Below are 15117 nucleotides of genomic sequence, written 5' to 3'. Positions count from 1 at the left end.
TGGCACAGACCTTGTGGGCTGAAGAGCCTGTTCCTCTGCTATACTGTTCTATGTTCTTACTGTCCAACAGCTTGCATTTATAGTGCCTTCAGGCTAATTAATTTCCCCAAGATATTCCCCAAGGTATAATCAGGTAAAGGTAATCACTGAACTAAAAAAGGTAGTTTGAGGAAAGATGACAAAAGCATGAATGAATATGCAAAAGATGCATTCCACTGTCTGTTTTGATGTACATGTGACTAATAAAGATATCTTGTCTTCTTTAAGCTCTTTGAGGAAAAGAAAGTGGTAGGGAGATGCAAAGGTTTAAGGAGTAAACGGTGTAGGTTAGAGTTCAAATGACAGTGTGAAGGAAATGGGGCACTGTATGAGCAGCTAGAATTAGAGGGATGAAACGGTTCCAGAGCATTGTAGGGATAGGGAAGGTTATAGATGTAGGGCAGAGTGGGGTTATTGAAGCTTTTGGATGCCAGCAAGAAGGTTTTAAAACCAATGGGTTGATGGAATGGCAGCCAATGCAGATCAGTAAGTACAGAAGTGATGGATGAATCAGACAGTGGGAGTGAGGATGTGGACCGCAAAACTTTGAATGAACTTAATTTATGAGGTCGAGTGATGAAAGTTTGGGCACGTGAAAAGTTGTAATCGAACTTATCCTTTCCCCCTAGAAGCATCTTCATTGCCCCTTTCCCATCTAGAGACTGCCTCAAGAAATGGCAACGTTCAGCAAATGATTCTATAAGATTATAGGAGCAGAATTAGTTCATTTCACCCTTTGAGTCTGCTCTGTCATTGAGTCATGGCTGATTTTTTTTCAACCCATTCTCCCACCTTCTGCCTGTAACCCTTAACCTCCTTATCAATCAAGAACCTGTCAATCTCTGCCTTAAATACACTCAGTGACTTGGCCTGCACAGCCCTCTGTGTCAATGAATTCCACAGATTCACTACCATCTGGCTGAAGAAATTCCCCGTCATCTCAGTTTTAAATGGGCATTTCTTTATTCTGAGGCTGTGGCCTCTGGTCCTAGATTCTCCTACTAATGGAAACATCTTCTCCACTCCATCCAGACCTTTCAGTGTCCTGTAGGTTTCAACGAGATCCGCCCTCATCCTTCTGAACTCCATCACGTACAGGCCCAGAGACATCAAACGCTCCTCATATGTTAAGCTTTTCATTCTTGTCAGAGTCAACACATCCTTCCTCAGATACAAGGCTCAAAATAGCTTACAATATTCTAAATGCGGTCTGAGCAACACCTTATAAAGCCTCAGCGGTATATCCTCGCTTCTATGTTCTAGCCTGCACAAAATGAATTTACCTTCTTTCCTACTGATTTGACCTGCAAGTTAACCTTAAGAGAATCCTGAACTAGGACTCCCAAGTCCCTTTGGACCTCTTGATTTCTGAATTCTCTCCCCATTAAGAAAATAGTCTACACCTTTATTCTTCGTACCAAAGTGCATAACCCCACACTTCCCTATGCTGTATTCCATCTGCCACTTCTTTGCCCACTATCCTAACCTGTCCAAATCCAGAAGAATCCACCAGCCAGGCCTCGTAAGGGTAAATAAATTCAGCCAGTTGCTAATCAAACCCAATGAACACAAATAATAGCAGTACTGTGCTGATTTTGCAAACAAATGTATCTTTTTGAAAAACAGCAAAACCTGGATCAGAACAATAATGGGCACTGAATTACAGCACTGAATTTGCTGGGGTGGAAAGTTATTCCAACTCATCAGTTTATCATCACCCACACAGAATGATTGATTTTCTTTAAAGAGATTGTGTGTCTTTTGTTTTTTTTCCTCTATGGCAATCAGTTGATAGCAGCAGCTGTTGAGTCTGGGCAGATTGTTGCATGATTTCTCAATGGGTTTGCCTGGCTTGTTCATCTAGTAAGTTGTTGATTTTTGTGGGCTGAATTTAGCTATGGAATTGTGTGCACTAGATCAGAGCTAGCTGAGTCTCATCTCACCTGTGATTCATAACAGCTGTCAGAAAATGTGACCTTTTCTGTCATCCATTCCTGGGATGAATTTACAGCCAAGTCTCCAAAATAAAGAGTAGAGGTCTGGACCACATCACCATCTTTTACCAAAATGTAGGCTGGTTCATAAACCTTCATAAATGGACCATCACCTGTATTATGTTATTAGGACCTGGCTACATGCTCAATAGGAGAAAACTTACAGGGGGTCTCTCCAAGCACAAGGGATCCATATTGCTATCTTCAGAGGAAATTGTTATGTAATCACCAGAAGAAAGCAAAAATTGGGGAAAAAATAATTCTTCTATTTCACCACCACTTATAACTTGATTAGTGACCATTTATCTAAAGACACAAGAGACTATAGATGCTGGAATGGTGTGTTACACCATTTATATAAAGCTTTTCTCACCTTCAAAAGTAATAATAATAGCAATCTTCATTGCTCTGTTTCCAAACACAGCTCTAAAATGAGTGCAGTTGTTTGTGGAAGGACATTTTTATGGAATGATTTTATAGAAGCGTTTGAATTTAAGTGAGACACAATAAGATTGTTGCCCCTCTGACAGGCTCAGCAAGACGAGTCCCATTCCCAAATTGTTTTGCCAGATGAACTGAATGCTCCTAAACCCAGTTGATTATTGCCATTGCCAGTCAGGTAGGGATAGGGAAAGGCAGTGATTTCCCTTCAGTCACAGCCAATATGTCAGGAGGCTCCGTTGCTGAGACACCAGGCAACTTATCCCAGAGAATTCCAAGGGAAAAGCCTACAGCTGGGAAGCACTGGTATATGGTGCAGTTCAACTGGATTGGATTGTTTCCAGGTTTGCACTGTACATGTATCTTACTTTCAAAAATACTGGTGACAGTCAGTAATATTCTAATTAGAGAAGGCTGACACCATTTTGCCCTACTTGCTATTTTCCATGTTGAGTGTGCAGAGTACTGAATGCAATTATTGGATGCACTGGTTGTTCAGGGACGCAGCTGGATACAAAATCTCATTTAAGATAACAGTAAGATTTATTGATGAGTTTTAAGGCCATTCCTGTTCACAACATTTATTTTCTTTTTTCAATTGCTCTTTACTTTTTCAGAAGACTTTATAGCAGTTTTGCTGCAGCCATTCCCCCCCCCCCCCCCTTAGTTTAGTGTAATCCAGTACAGCTGAGCAATTTTGAAGGGAAGAAAATGATAAGACAAAAAGTGTGTTTTCATTACAGTAGTTCTGAGACCATCTGTCAGTATCTTGAGAGTGGATTAACAGAGAGGTCCACACACCTTGTTTGGAACAGGGTTTGTGCAGGCAGGGGTTCAATTCCTAAGACCACCTCACCCATTACTAATGATGTAACATGAAACCTGACCAGTTGTAAAGGGAGATAGTTATTCAAATGCATCCTCTTTACAGAATGTCATGCAATTCAAGTTCCAACATGAAAAGCAGCATGGCAATGTGAGAATAGTAATCATAGCTCAATTGGGTTTGCCAGTCATGATACCACCAATCACCCATTTTCATCCCCTCGCCATCCTGGTTCCAACCATCTTCTACCCACACACTTCATCGCCCACCAGATTCTTCCCCACCCCTTCCCCCCCCCTCCCAATCTGATCCCATCTGCCCATCTCCCTTAATGGTTCCTATTATCACTTTCCTTCCTTATCAGATTCCAGCATTTGTAACCTTAGTGTCCCACTCATCACCCTCCAGCCTCCTATTTCCACCTATGGCCCACCTGCCTCTGTGCTCTCCCAACTCCATCCATCCCCTCCCCCACCTGGTTCTATCTGCCTTTATCTCTCACGCCTTCATGGTCCACCTATCACCTTTCAGGCCCTGTCTCACCTCCTACCTCTCCTCTCCATCTGTCATCTTTATTCTGGCTACCTTCGCTCTCCAGTCTCAGTCCTGATGCAGGGTTTCGAAACGTCAGCAACTCCTGTCCCTCCACAGATGGTTCTCGACCTGCTGAGTTCTTCCAGCAGATTTTTTATTGCTTCAGATTCCGGCACCTATAGTCTGTTGTGTCTCCAATCTACCATGGTGCTTATGGTCTCTGAAAGTTTCACTCATTCTGCTTCTTCTGATAGAATATGTCCTTTAATTGCTTTCCTTCTTGTGCTGATCCAGTTTCGCCTTGAAGACATCTGGTCCCAGTCACCAATCATTCCCATTAAATATCAAATTTCACATTCTAGAGAATTCGCCCTCTGGGTAAAAATGTTTCTCCTAAATTCTTCACCAACTTTATTAGTGACAGAGTTGGCCTCTGTAGGTGACCTCTCATGCTAAGGAGAGGGCTTGATTGTCAGCCTGGGCATTAGTTCTGTTTCTCTCTCCGCGGATGCTGTCTGGTCTGCTGAGCGGAGTGTTTTGTTTTTGTTCCAAATTTCCAGGAGCTGTAGTTTTTTAGGCTTTTTGATTCTTGGTCAGTTCTGATGCAACTCGGGTTTTCTCTTTCCACAAATGCTGCCTGGCCCACTGGGTTTCCCAGTATTTCCATTGTTATAGATTTTCGCATGTCTTATGAGGATAGATTGAGTGAGCGAAGGCTTTTCTCTTTGGAGCGAAGTAGAATGAGAGGTGACTTGATAGAGGTGTACAAGGTGATAAAAGGCTTAGATCGAGTGGACAGTCAGACTTTTTCCCAGGGCAAAAATGGCTCACACGAGGGGGCATAATTTTAAGATGATTGGAGAAAGGTAGGGGGGATATAAGAGGTATGTTTTTTTACAGAGTGGTGGGTGTGTGGAACGCACTGCCGGCAGAGGTGGTGGAAGCAGATACACTGGGGACATTCAAGAGACTCTTAGCCACATGAATGATAGAGAGATGGGGGGGCTATGTGGGAGGGACGGGTTAGATCTTAGAGCAGGATAAAATGTCAGCTTAACATCATGGGCTGAAGGGCCTGTACTGTACTGTAATGTTCTATGTATCCCACAGTTCCAATGTTTTTCCATGAATGCTCCTCTGTCCTCCCTCTTTTCACACCTACTCCAGACCGATTAGCTGCAACAATCAGCAGCCTCAGTCCACCCCAATCTGTGTCATCTGCCTTCTCCACCCTATCACAGACCTTCCCTCTGTTCTTTCTATCCCTTTTCATTCTCTTCAAATTTAAACATGCACATAAACTTTCTAAATTTCCCCAGTTCTGATGAAAATGTTATTAGTCCAAAACACTAATTCTATTTCCCTCTTCACATTTATCATCTGGCCTGTGAAAAGTCTCCAGCATTTTCAGTTTTTATTTTATATTTATGATTCCTGGTTTGGAATCTCTCGACAACTTTCCACAACATTTTCTCCATGTCTACTCTTTGAATCTGTTTCTTAATTTCAAAGACCCTTCCAGGTGGTACTGATATGTTCTCGAACCCTTAATTCTGCCTCTTACGTTATTGTCACTTTTGCATTGCTGTTTGCACTACTATACTTTGCAATATTCTGTTGTTTTTTCACTGTATTTATTGTTCAATTCATTATTACCATGTTTACTCTGTGAGCTTCACACAAGCAAGGAATTTCATTGCACCCTGGTGGATATGGCAATAAACTAAACTGATCTGATCTGATCATCAGGTCATCTTTCAGTCATTTCCCGTCCTGGATGAAAGAGCCGTAGGCTCTTCAGTCTTGCTCATTGTTTTTTTTGGCATTCTCACTTTCCAAATTGATGGCTGGAACTTATCCCAGATAATTTTTTAACATTCTCATGTACAAGATGGAACAAATGACATCAATACACAAACTAGTACCAATTTCTTCCACCCTCTTACTCCATACTTGAAGAAAACTTGCATACATCAGGGTGAAAAGAAGACTGACAAAACTTCCATCTACTGGGTTTATCAGTTGTTTAAATTCTTTCTTCCAGCTTCGCTATACCAGAAGATTTGACCAGAAAAAGTTACAGGGATACAAGTTAGAGGAATGGCACTAATGGGCTTGCTTTGAGAGCTGGCAACAACTCAATGGTCTGAATGATCTCCTTCCAAGTCATGAGGAAGGTATTAGAACTATAAGGTATATTTTGGTCTTGAGGTTTAGCACTGAATAGAGAGCAAATTGTTAGTTTGGACGTGACCACTCTCGATGATGAACAATGTTCAGCAGCTTTAACCATTTCCCCAGAGCTGACCCAGGGAGCTCAGCGAAAGTTTAGATTCCAAGAGTTGTACAGCAAGGAAACAGGTCCTTCTGCCCAACATCCATGCCAACCAAAATGTCAATCTAAGCTAATCCCATTTGTCTCTGTTTGGCCTGTATCCCTCTAAACTTGTCCTATCCATGTACCTGTCTAAATGTTTTTTTAACTATTGTAGTTGGACCTGTCTGCTACCTCCTCTGATAGCTCATTTCATGCATCCACCATCCTCTGTGTGGAAAAACTTGCCCCTCTGATCCCCTTTAAATCTTTCCCCTCTCACACAAAACCTATGCCCTCTAGTTTTAGGCTCCCCTACCCTGGGAAAAAAGACTGATTATGTACCTTATCTATGCCCCTCATGATTTTATAAACGTCTATGAAGTCACCCCTCAGTCTCCTTTGTTCAAGAGAACACAGTCCCAGTCTCTCCAATCTCTCCTTATAACTCAAGCCAGGCAACATCCTTATGAATCTTTAAAGGCACCCCCTCTAGCTTAATCACACCCTTCCTTTAGCCTGACAACCAGAACTGCACACAATACTCAAAGTGCGGTCAAATCAATGTTTTTGTACAACTGTAATATGATGTCCCGAATTAGTTCATAGCAGACATGGGACTGCTTTATTTTCTAAGGAGTTGCAAATGGAATTGAACTTTTGTAATCATCTGTGAACATTCCCATTTCTGATGGTTGTACTTAAGATACTGCCCTAAGGAATTCTGCACAGTGTTCTAAGGGTGAGATTGTTGACCTCTGACAACCACAACATAATTTCACCCACTGGCAATGCACCAGTAGTGGGGTATTTCATTCAGATTAACTTGCCTTCATTTTGTCTGCCTCACTTGAGTGCACGCAGGTAGCTACACACACAGTGAATCAGACAGAGTCTACAAGTGATAGCTCCATTGTTGTTGTCACAGTCTACAAATTCATCATTGCTATCAACTTACAGTTCACAGTATCTGTTTCAAAGCTTGGCAAAGCTCTTGGGTCAAAGGTTGGATTTATGACACTTCTGCAGAAAAAAGCAAGGGAAAAATATCAAATAATCTTAACTCTGTTTAGCTTTTTTTCATTTTGTTTAAATCAGTTGTAAGGCACTTTTAGAGGCAATGTAAAACTAGGCTCATAAGGAGATAATGAGGGTTACAGACCATTTAAACACCATTTAAATCTGTCATTTTACCTGCTAAGAAGCACCTTAAGAGCACATTCCTTTGATATAGATATAATCTCTATGATATTTGAAGATGAAATCAAAATTAACTTGCAAAGCACATTGTGTTCTATCCCGTTAAGCAGCGGCCTCATGCAATGACTATACGTATCTCTCAACTGCCCACGGGAATCAGCTGTTACTGCATCTGCATTACCAGCAGCTTGCACACATTAAATTGGATGAAAGTTAGTTTTATTGCCAATAGGGATATGGGCTGATAAACTGAGAGGAAATGAGTTGTGTGTGCTGTTTAAAGCAACACAGCTCTAATTAATAGAATCATTACTTTTAAGGAATAAGATCGTTACTAGTTCATATGTAAAGAAAATGGCGCAGCTTGGCCTCGGTGTCTTTATACAAAATATCTATTAAAGATTTTGGAGCCCATTTAGTTCTCAGATGCCTTTTATTTATTTGCACTAAATATAAACAGTAGGTATAATTCTAAAAGCAATATATGTAAGATAGTAGGAAGTCTCATATGAATGAAGTTAGCAGTTCTATAGAAGATAATGGGAATGAGTATACATTTTATTTTATTAATAATTTTGTAATTTGTTCTATCTTCAAAATTTTTCTATCTGTTGACATGATATGTATGTCACAAGCAAATGATTATTACCCACCCCAAATAACTGTTGAAGGATTTTTGGGAATGACGCTCCCATGGTGTTGGGTGGTGTTCCAGCATTTAGACTTGGTAGAAATGAAGGAATGACGTCTTATTTCCAAGTTAGGATGGGTATGACTTAGAACAAAACCTATATGTAGTGGCATTCATATGGACCTGCTGTCCTTGTATTTCTAGGTGGTAAAAGATTGGTTTTTTGAGAGTTGCTATTGAAAGAATCTTATTAATGTGCTGCAGTGTACTTGGAAATGGTCATACTACTTTGACGAGAAGAGGCTAAGGTAAGTTTCTTTCTTTTTTTTCTTTGTCTATTAGTGCCTAGCTAAAGCAGTGACAATGGATCCAGGGTCAGTGGTGTGTTCTTTCAGCCAGATGTGGGAGATCTCAAGTCTCCCTGATAACTACATTTGCGGGAGGTACATCCAGCTGCAGCTGGATGACCTTCGGCTCCTACGGGAGAATGAGGAGGTGATAGGTGTGGTTACCTCCCTGTAACTTTTATTTAAGTTGCAGGAGGCAAGTAGCTGGGTGACTGTCAGGAGAAGGAAGGAGAATAGGCAGCTAGTGCAGAGTACCCCTGTAGTTCCCCTCAATAACAGATATACTGCTTTGGATACTGTTGGGGGGTGTGGTGGCGACCTACCGGGGAAAGCCGCAGCAGTTAGGTCGCTGACACTGAGTCTGGCTCTGTGGCTCAGAAGGGAAGAGGGAGAAGAGAAGAGCAATAGTGATAGGGGACTCTATTGTTAGGGGGATAGACAGGAGATTCTGTGGACGTGAAAGGGACTCCTGGATGGTATGTTGCCTCCTGGGTGCCAGGGTCAGGGACGTCTCAGATCAGGTCCACAGCATTCTAAAGGGGAAAGGTGAGCAGCCAAAAGTCATAGTAGCAACGACATAGTTAGGAAAAAGTATAAGGTCCTGAAAGTGAACATGGGGAACTAGGTAGGAAGCTGAAAAGCAGAACCTCAAGGGTAGCAATCTCTGGCTTGCTGCCTGTACCACATGCCAGTGAGGGTAAGAATAGGTTGATTTGCCAGATGAACGTGTGGCTGAGAAGTTGGTGCAGGGCGGCAGGGTTTCAGGTTTGTGGATCATTGGGATCTCTTCTGGGGAAGGTATGACCTGTACAAAAGGGACGGGTTACACCTAAACTCGAGAGGGACCAATATCCTTGCAGGCAGGTTTGCTAGAGCTGTTGCAGAGGGTTTAAACTAGTTTAGCAGGGGGATGGGAACCCAAGTGATAGGTCAAAGGATGGGGCAGTTGGTGTACATGTTGATGCAGTGTGTAAAGAGACTGAGGAAGGATAGGCAGTTCATAGAGCAAAATTGCAGTCAGTTGGATGGGTTGGAGTGTGTCTATTTTAATGCAAGAAGTACCAGGAACAAGGGTAATGAACTTAGAGCATGGGTCAGTACATGAAACCATGATGTTGTGGTCATTATAGAGACTTGGCTGTCACAAGGGCGGGAATGGCTGCTGGATGTTCTGTGGTTTAGTTGTTTCAAGAGACAGGGAGGGAGGTAAAAGAGATGGGGGAGTGGCATTGCTAATCAGCGATAGTATCACAGCTGCAGAAAAGGAAGACATCCTGGAGGCATCATCTATTGTCAGTGTGAGTGGAGGTCAGAAACAGGAAGTGAGCAATCACTCTATTGGGAGTATTCAATACACAACCCCCAATAGCAACAGAGACACTGAGGAACAGATCGGGAGGCAGATTTTTGGAAAGGTGCAAAAATAACAGGGTTGTTGTCAACTGGTCAGGAAGCATCCTTAATATTGATTAACTTCCTTAATATTGATTGGCACTTCCTTATTGTAAAAGGTTTGGATGTGGCAGAATATGTTAGGTGTGTCCAGGAAAGATTCCTGACATAATATGTAGACAGGCTGACCAGAGGAGAGGCCATTCTGGATCTGGTAGCAGGCAATGAACTTGGTCAGGTGTCAGATCTCTCAGTGGGAGAGCATTTTGGAGGGAGTGACCACAAATCCCTGACCTTTACCCTTGCCTTGGAAAAGGACAGGAACGGACAATAAGGGAAAGTATTTAACTGGGTGAGGGGGAATTATGCTATTAGGCAGGAACTTGGGAGTGTAAATTGCGAGCAGATGTACTTGGGGAAATGCACAATGGAAACATGGAGGTTGTTCAGAGATCACTTGCATGGGGTTCTGGATAGGTTTGTTCCATTGAGGCAGGAAAAGGATGGCAGGGTGAAGGAACCATGGTTGACAAGAGATGTGGAATATCTAGTGAAGAGGAAGAAAGAAGCTTACCTAAGGCTTAGGAAGCAAGGATCAGACAGGGCTCTAGAGAGTTACAAGGTAGCCAGGAAGGACCTTAAGAATGGACTTAGGAGAGCTAGAAGGAGGTATGAGAAGGCCTTGGTGAGTAGAATTAAGGAAACTCCAAAGTGTGAAGAACAGGAGGATGACCACAGTGAAGGTAGGACCGATTAGGGATAGAGGAGGAAACATGTGCCTGGAGTCAGAGGAGGTAGGGGGAGTTCTTAATGAACACTTTGCTTCAGTATTCACCCGTGACAGAGACCTTGATGTTTGTGAGGATGGTGTACAACAGGCTTATATGCTAGGGCATGTGCTGGAACTTTTGAAAAGCATTAGGATAGATAAATCCCCGGGGCCAGATGTGATATATCCCAGGATACTATGGGAAGCGAGGGAAGAGATTTATGAGCCCTCGATGATGACCTTTGTATCCTCACTGGCCACAGGAGCAGTACCAGATGATTGGAGGGTGGCAAATGTTATTCCTTTGTTCAAGAAAGGGAGTAGGGATAACCCTGGGAATTACAGACCAGCGAGTCTTACTTCAGCGGTGGGAAAATTATTGGAGAAGATTCTTAGAGACAGGATTTATGGGCATTTGAGAAGCATAGGCTGATTAGGGACAGTCAGCATGGCTTTGTGAGGGGCAGATTGTTCCTCATGAACCTGACGGAATTCTTTGAGGATGTGACCAAGCACATTGATGAAGGTAGAACAGTGGATGTGGGGTACATGGATTTTAGTAAGGCATTTGATAAGGTTCCTCATGGAAGGCTCGTTCAGAAAACCAGGAAGCATAGGATCCAGAGAAACTTGGCTGTGTGGATTCAGAATTGTCTTGCCCTTAGAAGACAGAGGGTAGTGGTAGATGGAGCGTATTCTGCCTGGAGGTTGGTGACCAGTGATGCTCAGTAGGGATCTCTTCTGGGACCCCTGCTCTTTGTGATTTTTATAAATGACTTGGATGAGGATGTGGAAGGGTAGGTTGGTAAGTTTGCTGATGATACAAAGGTTGGTGGTGTTGTGGATGGTGTAGAAGGTTGCTGTAGATTACAACAACACATTGATAGGATGCAGAGCTGGGCTGAGAAGTGGCAGATGGAGTTCAACCCTGAAAAGTGTGAAATGATGCACTTTGAAAGATCAAATTTGAAGGCAGAGTGCAAGGTTAATGGCAGGACTCTTAGCAGTGTGGAGGAACAGAGGGATCTTGGGGTGCACGTCCATAGATCCCTCAAGGTTGCCATGCAGGTTGATAGGGTTGTTAAGAAGGCATATGGTGTGTTGGGCTTCATTAGTTAGGGTATTGTGTTCAAGGGCCACGAGGTAATGTTACAGCTCTATAGATCTCTGTTTAGACCACACTTGGAGTATTCTGTTCAGTTCTGGTTGCCTCATTAAAGGAAGGATGTGGAAGTTTTTGAGAGGGTACAGATAGATTTACCAGGATGCTGCCTGGATTGGAGACCATGTCTTATGAGGATAGGTTGAGTGATTGAGGGCTTTTCTCTTTGGAGCAAAGGAGGATGAGAGGTGACCTGATAGAGCTGTACAAGATGATAAGAGGCTTAGATCGAGTGGACAGTCAGAGACTTTACCCAAGGTGGAAATGGCTAACACGAGGGGGCATAATTTTAAGATGATTGGTGGAAAGTACAGGGGGGGGGATATCAGAAGTAAGTTGTTTACACAGAGTGCGTGCGTGGAACGTGCTGCCAGGGGTGATGGTAGAGCCAGATACATTAGGGACATTTAAGGGACTAAAGATAAGCACATGGATGATAGAAAAATGGAGGGGTCCGTGGAAGGGAATGATTAAATTGATCTTAGAGTAGGATAGAAGTTCAGCACAACATCGTGGGCTGAAGGGCCTGTATTATGCTGTAATGTTCTATATACTTTCATAGTATGCCAGAGATGGAAGGAATGAAAGTTAAGCATGGTGGATTGGATTTCAGCCAAGCAGGTTGCTTTGTCCTGAATGGAGTCAAGCTTCATGGGAGTTGATGAGCTGCATTCTTTTAGGCAGGGGACAGTCCTATCCTACCACAGACCTATTTTACCTTGTAGATGATGGGAAAGGCATTGGTATTATGGGTGCTAAGGTCTTTTCCAGAGGTTGTCCAGTTAATCTGCTCTGGTACCTACAGTATTATGGAACTGGTCCATCTATGCTTCTGGCCAACTGCAACCTGTTAGGTGGTAACATGGTTAAACTCTTTCTTGGAGATGGTCACTATCAGGCATTTTTGTGTATCAAATATTACTCAGACTCCACTATGATTTTTATAAATTACTTGGATGAGGATGTGGAAGGGTAGATTAGTAAGTTTGCTGATGACATGAAGGTTGGTGGTGTTGTGGATAGTGTAGAAGGTTGTTGTGGGTTACAACAGGACATTGATAGGAAGCAGAGCTGTGCTGAGAAGTGGCAGATGGAGTTCAACCCAGATAAGTGTGTAATGATACACTTTGGAAGATTGAATTTGAAGGCAGAATACAAGGTTATATTCTATACTGGGGGCTTTTAAGAGGGGCTTGGATGGGCACATGAATGAGAGGAAAACTGAGGGATATGAGCATTTTGTTGGTAGGAGGGATTAGCTATGTCGGCACAACATTGTGGGCCAAAGGGCTTGTTCTGTGCTGTACTGTTCTATGTCAATGGCAGGACTCTTCCCAGTGTGCAGGAACGGAGGGGTCATGGGGTCCACGTCCATAGATCCCCCAAGGTTGCCGCGCAGGCTGATAGACTTTTTAAGAAGGTGTATGGTGTGTTGGCTTCATTAGTTGGGGTATTGCGTTCAAGAGCCACAAGGTAATGTTGCAGCTCTACAGAACTCTGGTTAGACCAAACTTGGAGTATTGTATAAAGTTCTGGTCGCCTCATTATAGGAAGGATGTGGAACCTTTAGAGGGGGTGCAGAGGAGATTTACCAGGATGCTACCTGGATTGGAGAGCATGTCTTATGAGGAGAGGTTGAGTGAGCCAGGGCTTTGCTCTTTGGAGAGAAGGAAGATGAGAGGTGACTTGATAGAGGTGTACAAGATGATGAGGCATAGATAGATGACTTTTTCCTAGGGTGAAAATGACTCTCACAAGGCATAACTTTAAGATGATTGGAGGAAGGTATGGGGGGATGTCAGAGGTAAGTTTTTTTTTACACAGAGAGTGGTGGGTGCATGGAATACACTGCCAGCAGAGGTGGTGGAGGCAGATACATTAGGGACATTTAAGAGACTCTTAGATAGGCACATGAATTATAGAAAAATGGAGGGCTCTGTGGGAGGGAAGGGTTAGATAGATCTTAGAGCAGGATAAAATGTCGGCACAACATCGTGGGCTGAAGGGCCTGTACTGTGCTGTAATGTTCTATGTTCAAGGTGGTTGGACCTAAGGTATGGCTGAAGGAATTCTGCACAGTGTACTAAGGGGGAGATGATTGACCTCTGATAACCACCATCATCTTCCAGTATGACAGATATAACTCCACCCAATGACAAGTAATTTCTACTGACTTCAGTTTATAAAGCCCCTTGATCTCTTGATCAAATGCAGCCTTGATGTCAGGATCAGGCACCTCTAGGAATTCATTCTTCCTCCTTTCCCCACCCCCACCCCCCTCCATATTGGAAACAAGTTAGTGGTGAGTTCTGGAGCTAAGTGATATTGATGGAACCTAAATTGAGCAACTCTGGGCAAGTTGGTGGAAGGTGCCAACTTGTATTATGATGATCCTCTTGTTATTTCTGTGACATGCACAGAATAAGCCAGCTAATGTACTGCCGTTACTGGTTATACTGCCCATCAGCAGCCTACCTGAAATCCCCGGCAGCATGTGACAAAGTGTCAGATCAGATACATGTGGTATTACTTCTGTCATCCTTGGCTGACCTAGTCACAGTGTCAAGTTGAGGCGACTGAACCTTTGACACATTAAATATGAAATAAAAGAGAATACGTTCAAGCTCAAAAATACTGGTCTGGAAACAATGCACAAAAAAAATAAAGCCACACATCTTTAATGATGATCAACATAATTCAATGGGAATGACAAAGCTTAAAATGTACAAAATTATAGTACCGTAATTTTAATCAACTAATATGGTTATCCTGTGACAAAGTCTGTGAAAATGGATGGAAAAATACAGGTTAGAAAATGTCTCCTTATAACAGTTTTCATGATCCGAAAGTGCAGTGATAGTCAGGACATTCTTTAAGAAGATTCATATGGATTTTCTTTGCAAATCTTTAAACATGACACACCAGTAAAAACCAAGGAGCTAAAATGCAATCTGCTATATTTTATTAAAACCCCTGCATCTGGCATAATCCTATGAATGTCCTCGGGGTAAAGCATCTAAAGCACAAATCATGCCCCAGTTTTAAGATGACACCCATTTGTTCTGGTTGTGTCAATATAGATTTTTTTTTACCTTTTTTGTAGTGGGTTATTTGCCTGTCAGCATTACTTTTATACATGCAATCATGTCACGTATATTCTCATACGAGTCCCCTTATGTGCTGCAGCCTTGGAGTAATGGAACAAACTGCATCCCTAATGGGGTGCCTGCTGCTTGCTTCTGCGCCAAACTCCACCCACACAAGTTGAATCTTGCAGAATATTTTCTAGAATAAAGCCATCATTTTCTGACAGGCAGTGGCCTTTGGGACTGATTATTTTGTTATTGAGTAGTGGGGAATATAGCAAGAGTTACAAAACTATAATCCCATTAAAATTCAATAAATAAAACATGTGCTGGATCCAAATTGAAATTAATTTGTACTTTCAGGAAACAAATGCGTCCAGTT

The sequence above is a fragment of the Pristis pectinata genome, chromosome 10 (genome assembly GCF_009764475.1).
Source record: "Pristis pectinata isolate sPriPec2 chromosome 10, sPriPec2.1.pri, whole genome shotgun sequence".
Classification (NCBI taxonomy): Eukaryota; Metazoa; Chordata; class Chondrichthyes; order Rhinopristiformes; family Pristidae; genus Pristis; species Pristis pectinata.
The sequence above is the reverse complement of the archived record's forward strand: the minus strand, read 5'-3'. Positions refer to the sequence as shown.